This window comes from Zingiber officinale, chromosome 11A (assembly GCF_018446385.1).
Source record: "Zingiber officinale cultivar Zhangliang chromosome 11A, Zo_v1.1, whole genome shotgun sequence".
Lineage (NCBI taxonomy): Eukaryota > Viridiplantae > Streptophyta > Magnoliopsida > Zingiberales > Zingiberaceae > Zingiber > Zingiber officinale.
The window spans coordinates 28,427,234-28,435,839 of NC_056006.1; the positions used below are offsets into that span (position 1 = coordinate 28,427,234).

The 8,606-nt window shown below is 38.9% G+C and overlaps 1 long non-coding RNA gene across 1 annotated transcript; it reads right to left on the bottom strand.

Annotated features, from left to right (window-relative positions):
* Positions 1–814: 814 nt before the first annotated feature.
* On the bottom strand, positions 815–3,072 carry LOC122032054. The gene is made up of 2 exons (XR_006125944.1): positions 2,770–3,072; positions 815–1,067 (listed from the first exon to the last, which is right to left on the bottom strand). It is a non-coding gene; the product is annotated as an uncharacterized LOC122032054 (long non-coding RNA).
* Positions 3,073–8,606: the final 5,534 nt, after the last annotated feature.

The window sequence follows — 8,606 nt, forward strand, 5'->3', positions numbered from 1 at the left end:
AGTTTAAGAAAAGTATAAGAAAGATAAAGAAAAGAAAAAAAAAGGCCAAGGCCTTAAGTAGATCCCAAAGTCAAGACCTTAGGAATTTTGGCACATAAGGTGTTTGTTAAAATGCCAAGGCATTTAAAGAAGAAGTAATTAAGATATTTTACCTTGAAAGGCTAGTACCCGACTTCCGAGGTTGTCGTTAAACAAATCCAGATGACCAATTCCGAGGTCTTGGCCCTGGTAAGATCGAGGTCTTTACCCTCGTAGGACTGGTGGCTCACTACCCCAGTTTCTATTAGGGAGCGCGCTTTGGTACTAAGCCTGGGCCCAAGAAGAAATTGATTATTATTTTGAAGTATTAAAGTATAAGTTTTTAAACAAGTAAAACAAGTTTCATGTTAGTTAGAGCCCTAGAGCCAATCATTTGATGATTATTGTATGGACTCATTATATCATATTCTTGTATATATAAATAAAAGCATTTGTTTTGGTTATTATACTTACTCGTATTGGTGCCAAATAACTAAGTATAATAGCGTCCTTGAGTAGAGGGTTCTTACCTATATCAATCGGTTAGTTGAACCGATAGTGAGATCATATAGGGAACAATACTCTTAATCATTCCTAGTCGAGTATTAATGTAGCGACCACCCTTCTTACTACTCTCTAAAAGTGACCACTACTTAACTACTATAGACTCTAAAACAACTAGTGTAGTAAGCTGTACTAAATGTTTCTAGAAAACTTAAAATTTTGGCAGAGTATCTGCTGTTCAGTGGACTAAAATCCACTACATACATCACATGCATTTATAACATAACTATACTAACAGAAACATATCAAAACTATAACTCAAGAAAGCATCAAGGTACTAACTTACTAACAATTACATCATAGCATGCAATTTAGAACCAAAGAAAATCTCAAGGACTCAGAATAAATGATACAGTCTCAAAGGTTTTCATCAAAACTCAAAATAACTAAACTATGTTCCCAGATCTCTCCCATAGCCCAGACATCACATGCCCCTCACGCATCTCCTTGTCGCCTTCCTTCGTAAACTTTAGCTTTTCCTTTATCTGCAGTAGGAGGAAAATAAATCTATAAGAGAAATGCTTAGTAAGTACTAAACTATCTCACAAAAACTCGAAGTGCATAAGATGCAAAGGATGCTAAAACTGAAATGCTAAAAAGAAAAGCTACACATGCTCATCTATAGCAAAGCACTAAAATAATCTGCATACTCATGATATAAGAATAAATCTGCATACTCATGATATAAGAATAAATCTGCATACTCATGATATAAGAATAAATTTGCATACTCATAATATACAAGCATAAATCTGCATGATAGAAATAAAGCTAATCTTGCTCAATAAACTCATAAGGAAAGCAAATGAAAACTAATACGGTATGCTTAGAATTAAAAGAGCTAATCTTGGCTAGTTCTAAACATAGGTGATACTTGTTTCATTTACTTATAGCTTTATACTTAAAATTAATTCTTAACTTTCTTCTTCTCTTTCTTGGGCCCAGGCTTAGTACCATCTTATGTGTGCTCTCTAATAGTGACTGAGGTAGCTAGACTCCAGTCTTATGAGGATAAAGACCTTGGTCTTACCAGGGCCAAGTCCTCAGAATTGGTCACCTGGATTTGTTTAACGACAACCTCGGAAGTCGGGTACTAGCCTCTTACTTTAAATTACTTGTTATATTTTCTAACTAGACCTTGGTCTTTTTCTTACTTGTAGTTACCCATAATCCTCAAACGGTTTAATAGGGCACATAATCATTCTACTAAAATACATGGTTATTCATCTTATTAAAATAGCAAAAACAACTAACTATATGCTTTAGATTAAAGAGCTATTAGAAGCTAACTAACACATATATGCATATGTATCAAAACAAGAAACTAGCAACTGAATTATAATTCAATACTGCTCATGTTATTCCAATAGCAAATGGGAAACTAGAAAGTCTGCCCAGGTATAACTAATAGCAAATGAAACCTAGTAATAAAGGAATCAATGCTGCACATACCCAATAGAATATCATGCTTACAAAATAATGAAGGGCTGAATTTGAAATGCTATTAAACAGGGCTGATCATAGTTATTAAATAACAAAGAAACTAACACTTTATATCTAGGTTAAGGGCTGTTCGTGCCACTATACAGCACCAAAAACTAAAATTTTCACTTAGATAACCTGCTGATCATGCCTACCAATCATCCAGGACTGCCCACACTTGAAATGCTAATGATCTAGGGCTGTTTGTGCCCATCTGCATGACCCAAATGAAGGACAAGCTTGCTGGAATTTATGGGCAGCAGGTAGACATACAAGAATACACCATTGAAGTGCTAAAGGCATGCTTAAAGCATAACTATGTGCTAGAATTAGGGGTTGTTCAGATTATCACAATTGAAGCATATCAATCATAAAATTCAAAATTCTCATGCTATTCGAATAACAAGGAAACTAACACTGCATACTTGACTAAGGAGTTGTTCATGCTCATTAACTACACAGCTAAATCCCTAGCAACCACTCTGCACAGTGAAATCCGAAACAAAGGAGCATGCTATGGATGGTAAGAAAAACCCTAGCATAGCAATTCGGCATAGCAACTCAACCTTAGAAATTTGGCTAGATAAACAAAGCAAAGAAAGGAAAAGCTCTAGCATACAACCCTACTCGGCACAGTAAAGTCTGAAGTAAGGAAACGAAACCCTAAATCCGGAGCAACTCCTACCACAGGTGAGTAGTACTTACCCTTGTTCTTGCACTTACAACCGAGAAGAGAGAGATCTAGGCTTCGGATGAGCCCCCAACCGAAGGAGGAAGGAAGTTCTAGGGTTCGGAGACTTGTAGCTCTCGGCCCCTTCTTTGTGTTTCCGAGCTCCCCCCGCCGAGGTGGTCACGCACAGGTGAAGATCAGCCGGAAAGAGCCCTTCTCCGGTGCCGAAGGGAGGAAACCCTAGCCTCCAGCTGTGATTTTGTCCGAGAAGAGGAACGACGCCGTCGGGAGAGAAGGGTGAGGAAAGGGAGTTAGGGCTCGGGAATAAGTGAGCTCCCTTTTGTAACTAGGGTTTCATTATAACTTAATTATATTTCGATATAAGTTTAGTTAAGAAGAGTCCGGCTAGTCTGTTGGTTAAGCGAATCTCTGCTTAACCTGAGGTTTCCGGTTCAAACCTCGGCTTGGACATTTTTTGTCAAAACTTCTTTCGTTTAGTAAAAATACCAAATGACCTCCAAAAGTTGTATAAAAATACTCTAAAAATTTCTAAAAATATCTAGAATATTTTAAAAGCATTTTCAAATATTTTTAAGGACATTTAGAACTCGAAATAGGGAAAATTAGGTTGTTACAATTAACATTCAGGGACAATGTTAATGCGACGAGACTAGCATGTAGGTCAAATCGATGACTTGATCTCACAAGTCATGGATATGGAGATATCAAGTTAACACATGGGTATGCATTGGAGAATGTATATTGAGTGACCCGCCATGAGAAAGTATCATGCATTATTATATGAGTGTCATATACTTTCTCATGTGGCTATTAGTATGACTACTAGTTCTTGGACCTGAAGTCACCATGGATCCCTACATAAGGAGTTACGTACTTTGGTTTCGTCAAACGTCACCCGTAACTGGGTGGACTAAAAAGGCGATTACTGGATATGTAACGAATTATGCAGAGGGATGTGAATGATGTAGATGGGATCTATCCCTCCTATATGGCGGGAGTGACATCGATATTCTTGATAGAGTGAGACCACTAAGTGCATGGCCATGCCCAAATGAGTCAATATGAGATATTGAGCTCATTTGATCGAGTGAGTCTACTTGGAGTTCAAGATTTAGATTGATTAGAGGATGACCCTCATATTGATCAATCTAGATGTCTAGGATAGAAGGACACTTGTCATATATTGTGAGGAGTCACAATTAGTAGTCACAAGGTGATGTTGGATCTCAACATTCTTATAACTTGGGTAGTAATGATGTGTTGCTAGATACCGCTCATTACTTATGCTTCTAAATAGGTTTAGGAGCATTGCCAAAGTTATAAGAACCTATAGGGTCACACACAAAGGACAATTAGATGGAGATTAGGTTCATATGATGAACCAAGAGAATTAGATTCATGTGATGAATCAAATTGGATTAAGAGTAATCCTAATTGAACTAATTGAGTTGGACTCAATTTGATTCATGTGTTCAGTGAGTCTAATTTAGATTATGACTCATTGAATCAATTTAATTAAATAAATTAGATCCATTATATTAAATTGCCTTGAATCAAATGGTTGGATTTGATCAACCATGGGAGTTATAATGTCATGTTTGACTTGACTTGAGAGGAAGAGGAAGAGTCAAGTTTGACTTGACTATTTGCCACCTCATTTGTGAATTGGCATTAAGTGGCCAATAATGGTGTTACACATCATCATGTTTATCACATGTGTGTGGCACCTCATGGAGGTTACAAATCTCCTCTTTAATGGCCACATTAAATGAGAATGGAGGTTACAACTCCAATAGTGGTAGACCATTTATGGTTGAATGAATGGGTTAATTTTTCATTTAAGCCAATTCATTCCATCGTCTTCCTTGCTCTCATTATCCTCTCCCTCTCCTCCTCCTTGGCCGAACCACATAAGGTGCTAGGACACCTTTGTTTGGCCTTCTCCACCTAGTTTGTTCGTGTGGATACTTCTAGAGGATCGTATGCTTGACGATCTCAAGATCCAGCGAACCGTTGGACGAGCGGGATTGCGAAGGGCATCGCATCGAGGGTAAATTCCTTCTCCTAGTGTAGATCTAGGCTTTAGTAAACTCGTACATAAAATTTTGTTTTATAAACTTCGCACGGATCCGGTGGCATGGGAGATTCGGGGTTTCCGCAACGCGAAAAAGCGGTTTTTGCGGCCCGAAATTTCCAACAGTGGTATCAGAGCCACGTGCGAAGTCTTGTATGAGTTTAATTTGTATTTTTATGAAAAATATCAGTTCTGTAATATCCTGTGAATTTCCTATTTTTATATTTTATGGGTATTTTTCTCGTAGAAGCGAAGCACAAGTGTTTAGACACTTGTAGGCTTCGGCTACTGAGAAGATTTTTCTGAAACGACAAGGTTTTGCCCCAAATATTTTTGGGACAGCGGGCTAAGGCACTGTAGGATTGCTAAGGAATACTCACGATGGTTATATCGCATGTAGGGGCGCTACCCCTGAGCCCGCAAGGGGATTCGTTCTGCGATTGCGCCCGAAAACCCGCTAAACGGAACCGCCGGGAATTTTACTCATAAAAATTGTAAAAATTATAATAAAAATTACATAAAATTATAGAAAATACATAATTTAGAATTATGTATTATTTTGTGATAGTCATGGCCCAAAAGACCCAAATTGGATTTGAAAATTGTGTTGTAATTCATATTACGGCCTGCGCGCCGTCATTTGTGTTGTGTGTGCTGTATACTTGATACGTGACCTGCGCGTCGTGCCTCTCTTTTATTCTTGTTGTAAATTAGTTTAGACTCGAATGTAACTCGAGTTTCAAAATTGTAATGTACAAAATTGGAGCCGTGGAAGGTCCACTCGAGACGGAGTTACGAGGAGGGCGCGAGCAACACAAGGTGGTCAAAGGGAGGAGCTTGAGAAGCTGTTGACCCTAGGTTGACCATCCAATCTTCTCATTGGCTTGAGAAGATCGTAGTAGGGCCATGACTAATCATAAATAGTATAATTAATTGCTTGTGTGTGTGTATTTGATGCATGCTAGTAAAGTAGTTAATTAGCACCTTAACGATTAGATTAGATCTAAATCATGTACAAGATGCACCCTACGATTAGATTAGATCTCAATCGCGTTAACTCTAAAATGCCTACCATGCCGTGATACCTATCACTACCTTGATCACATGTGTTGTTGAATTTGCCAAAGCAGAGCAACACATATTATCTTGATAAGGTACGGAGGGACAATCTTGGTCCCGCCTATCAACGCATGGGTGAGTAGAGACTCAATTTGATTGAGTACAACTAGTTAAATCAAGTTTAACTGTAGGCATTCTTCCAACGGTTGGAAAGATAGGACATAAATGACATTTATATTAATTCTTGGGCGTATTAGCCAAAGCTAACTCAAGTTTTAATATAACTGTGGATAATGATCTTATAAACAAGAGTTGCATAGAGATGTAATTGGTAAATCATTACCTACCGATCATACTAAATCTTGGGTGTATTAGCCAAAGCTAACTCAAGGGTCAGTATGATGTGGATCTTGTCCCACATGAATTATAGAATTCAGTGGGAGCATCATTTAATTAAAGGCCTAATTAAATGATTACTAGAATATGATGTTTATTTATTTTCTGCATTATTCTGTTGTAGATAACCATGACGTCAAACACGAACACCTTCTCTCTACGTTCTGTCCTTGACAAGGGCAAGCTCAACGGAGCAAATTTCATCGACTGGTATAGGAATCTGAGAATAGTTCTCACCCAGGAACGTAAACTGTACGTTCTAGAGCAGCCCATTCCGGAGGCTCCTCCTGCCAATGCCACGCGAGCAGACAAAGATGCTTACAAGAAGCATCAAGATGACGCATTAGATGTATCATGTCTAATGCTGCGACCATGAACTCTGAACTTCAGAAGCAACATGAGTTAATGGGTGCTTATGATATGGTTGAACATCTTCGTCAACTATATCAAGGACAAGCGCGACACGAGAGATTTGAGATCTCAAGGGCACTATTTCAGTGCAAGATGTCAGATAGGGCTCCCGTAGGTCCATATGTACTCAAGATGATTGGGTATATAGAAATCTACAAAGGTTGGGGTTCCCACTTAGCCAAGAGCTTGCCACTGACCTGATCTTGCAGTCCTTGTTAGATAGCTATAGTCAATTAGTTCTAAATTATAACATGAACGAAATTGACAAGCCACTGCTCGAGCTGCTTAGCATGTTAAGAACTGTTGAGCTCAACCTTAAGAAGGTTAAGCCCAACTCTGTTCTGATGGTTCAGAAACATAAGGGCAAGGGCAAGCTCAAAGGCAAGGAAAGTCCTAACCAAGGGCAAAGGCAAGGCACTGAAGCCTAAAGGAGAGGTCGCCAAGGATGCTACCTGTTTCCACTACGGTCAGACGGGGCACTGGAAGAGGAACTGCAAAGTGTACCTGGAAGATCTTAAGAAGAAGAGGAGTGAGACTTCCACTTTAGGTATATATGTTATAGAAGTCAATCTATCTATTTCTTCATCATGGGTATTAGATACCGGATGTGCTTCTCACATTTGTACTAATGTGCAGGCGCTGAGAAATAGCAGGGCATTGACAAAGGGCGAGGTGGACCTACGCGTAGGCAATGGAGCATGTGTGGCTGCTGTTGCTGTAGGTATTTTCTATCTCTGCCCTCTGGGCTTGTACTAGAGTTGGATGATTGTTGTTATGTGTCTGCTTTAACTAAGAACATAATTTCAGTTTCTTGTTTGGACAAGAAAAGTTTCTCTTTTATAATAAAGGACAAATGTTGTTCTATTTATTTAAAAGATATGTTCTATTGTAGTCCACCTTTGATGAACGAACTCTACATTCTAGACCTTGAAAGCCCTATCTATAACATAAATACCAAGAGGTTCAAGTCAAATGACATGAACCAAACCTATCTCTGACACTATTGCTTAGGTCATATAAATGACAAGCGCTTATCCCAGCTCCATAAGGATGGTTTCCTGGACTCATTTGATTTTGAATCTTATGAGACATGCGAGTCATGCCTACTAGGCAAGATGACCAAGACTCCCTTTAGTGGGCACTGCGAAAGAGTGACTGATTTGTTAGGACTTATACATAGTGATGTATGTGGCCCTTTCAATGTCACTGCTAGAGGCGGTTATAGGTACTTCATTATATTTACTGATGACTTCAGTAGATATGGTTATGTGTACTTGATGACACATAAGTTTGAATCCTTTGAAAAGTTCAAAGAATTCAAGAATGAAGTACAAAACCAGCTTGTCAAGAGTATTAAGATACTTCGATCAGATCGAGGTGGAGAATACCTTAGCCATGAGTTTCATGACCATCTAGCTGAGTGTGAGATTCTATCCCAACTCACTCCTCTTGGAACACCACAGTGGAATGATGTATCCGAAAGGAGGAATCGTACACTATTAGATATGGTACGATCTATGATGAGTCACACATATCTTCCGACTTTACTTTAAGCCTATGCTCTTGATACGGCAGCTTTTAAACTCAACCGAGTTCCATCCAAGGCCATGATAAAGACACCATATAGGATATGGACTGGGAGAGATGCCCAGGTGTCTTTTATGAGGATTTGGGGTTGTGAGGTTTACGTTCGACGTCAAGTCTCAAACAAATTAGGACCCAAATTTGACAAGTGCTACTTTATTGGATATCCCAAGGAAACTAAGGGATATTACTTCTACATTCCCAGTCAGCACAAGGTAGTTGTGGCAAAGACTGGGGTCTTTCTAGAAAGGGACTTTGTTTCTAGAAAGACTAGTGAGAGACTTCGATATTGAAGAAGTTCAAGGTGCGGACCATAGCACTGAAGCC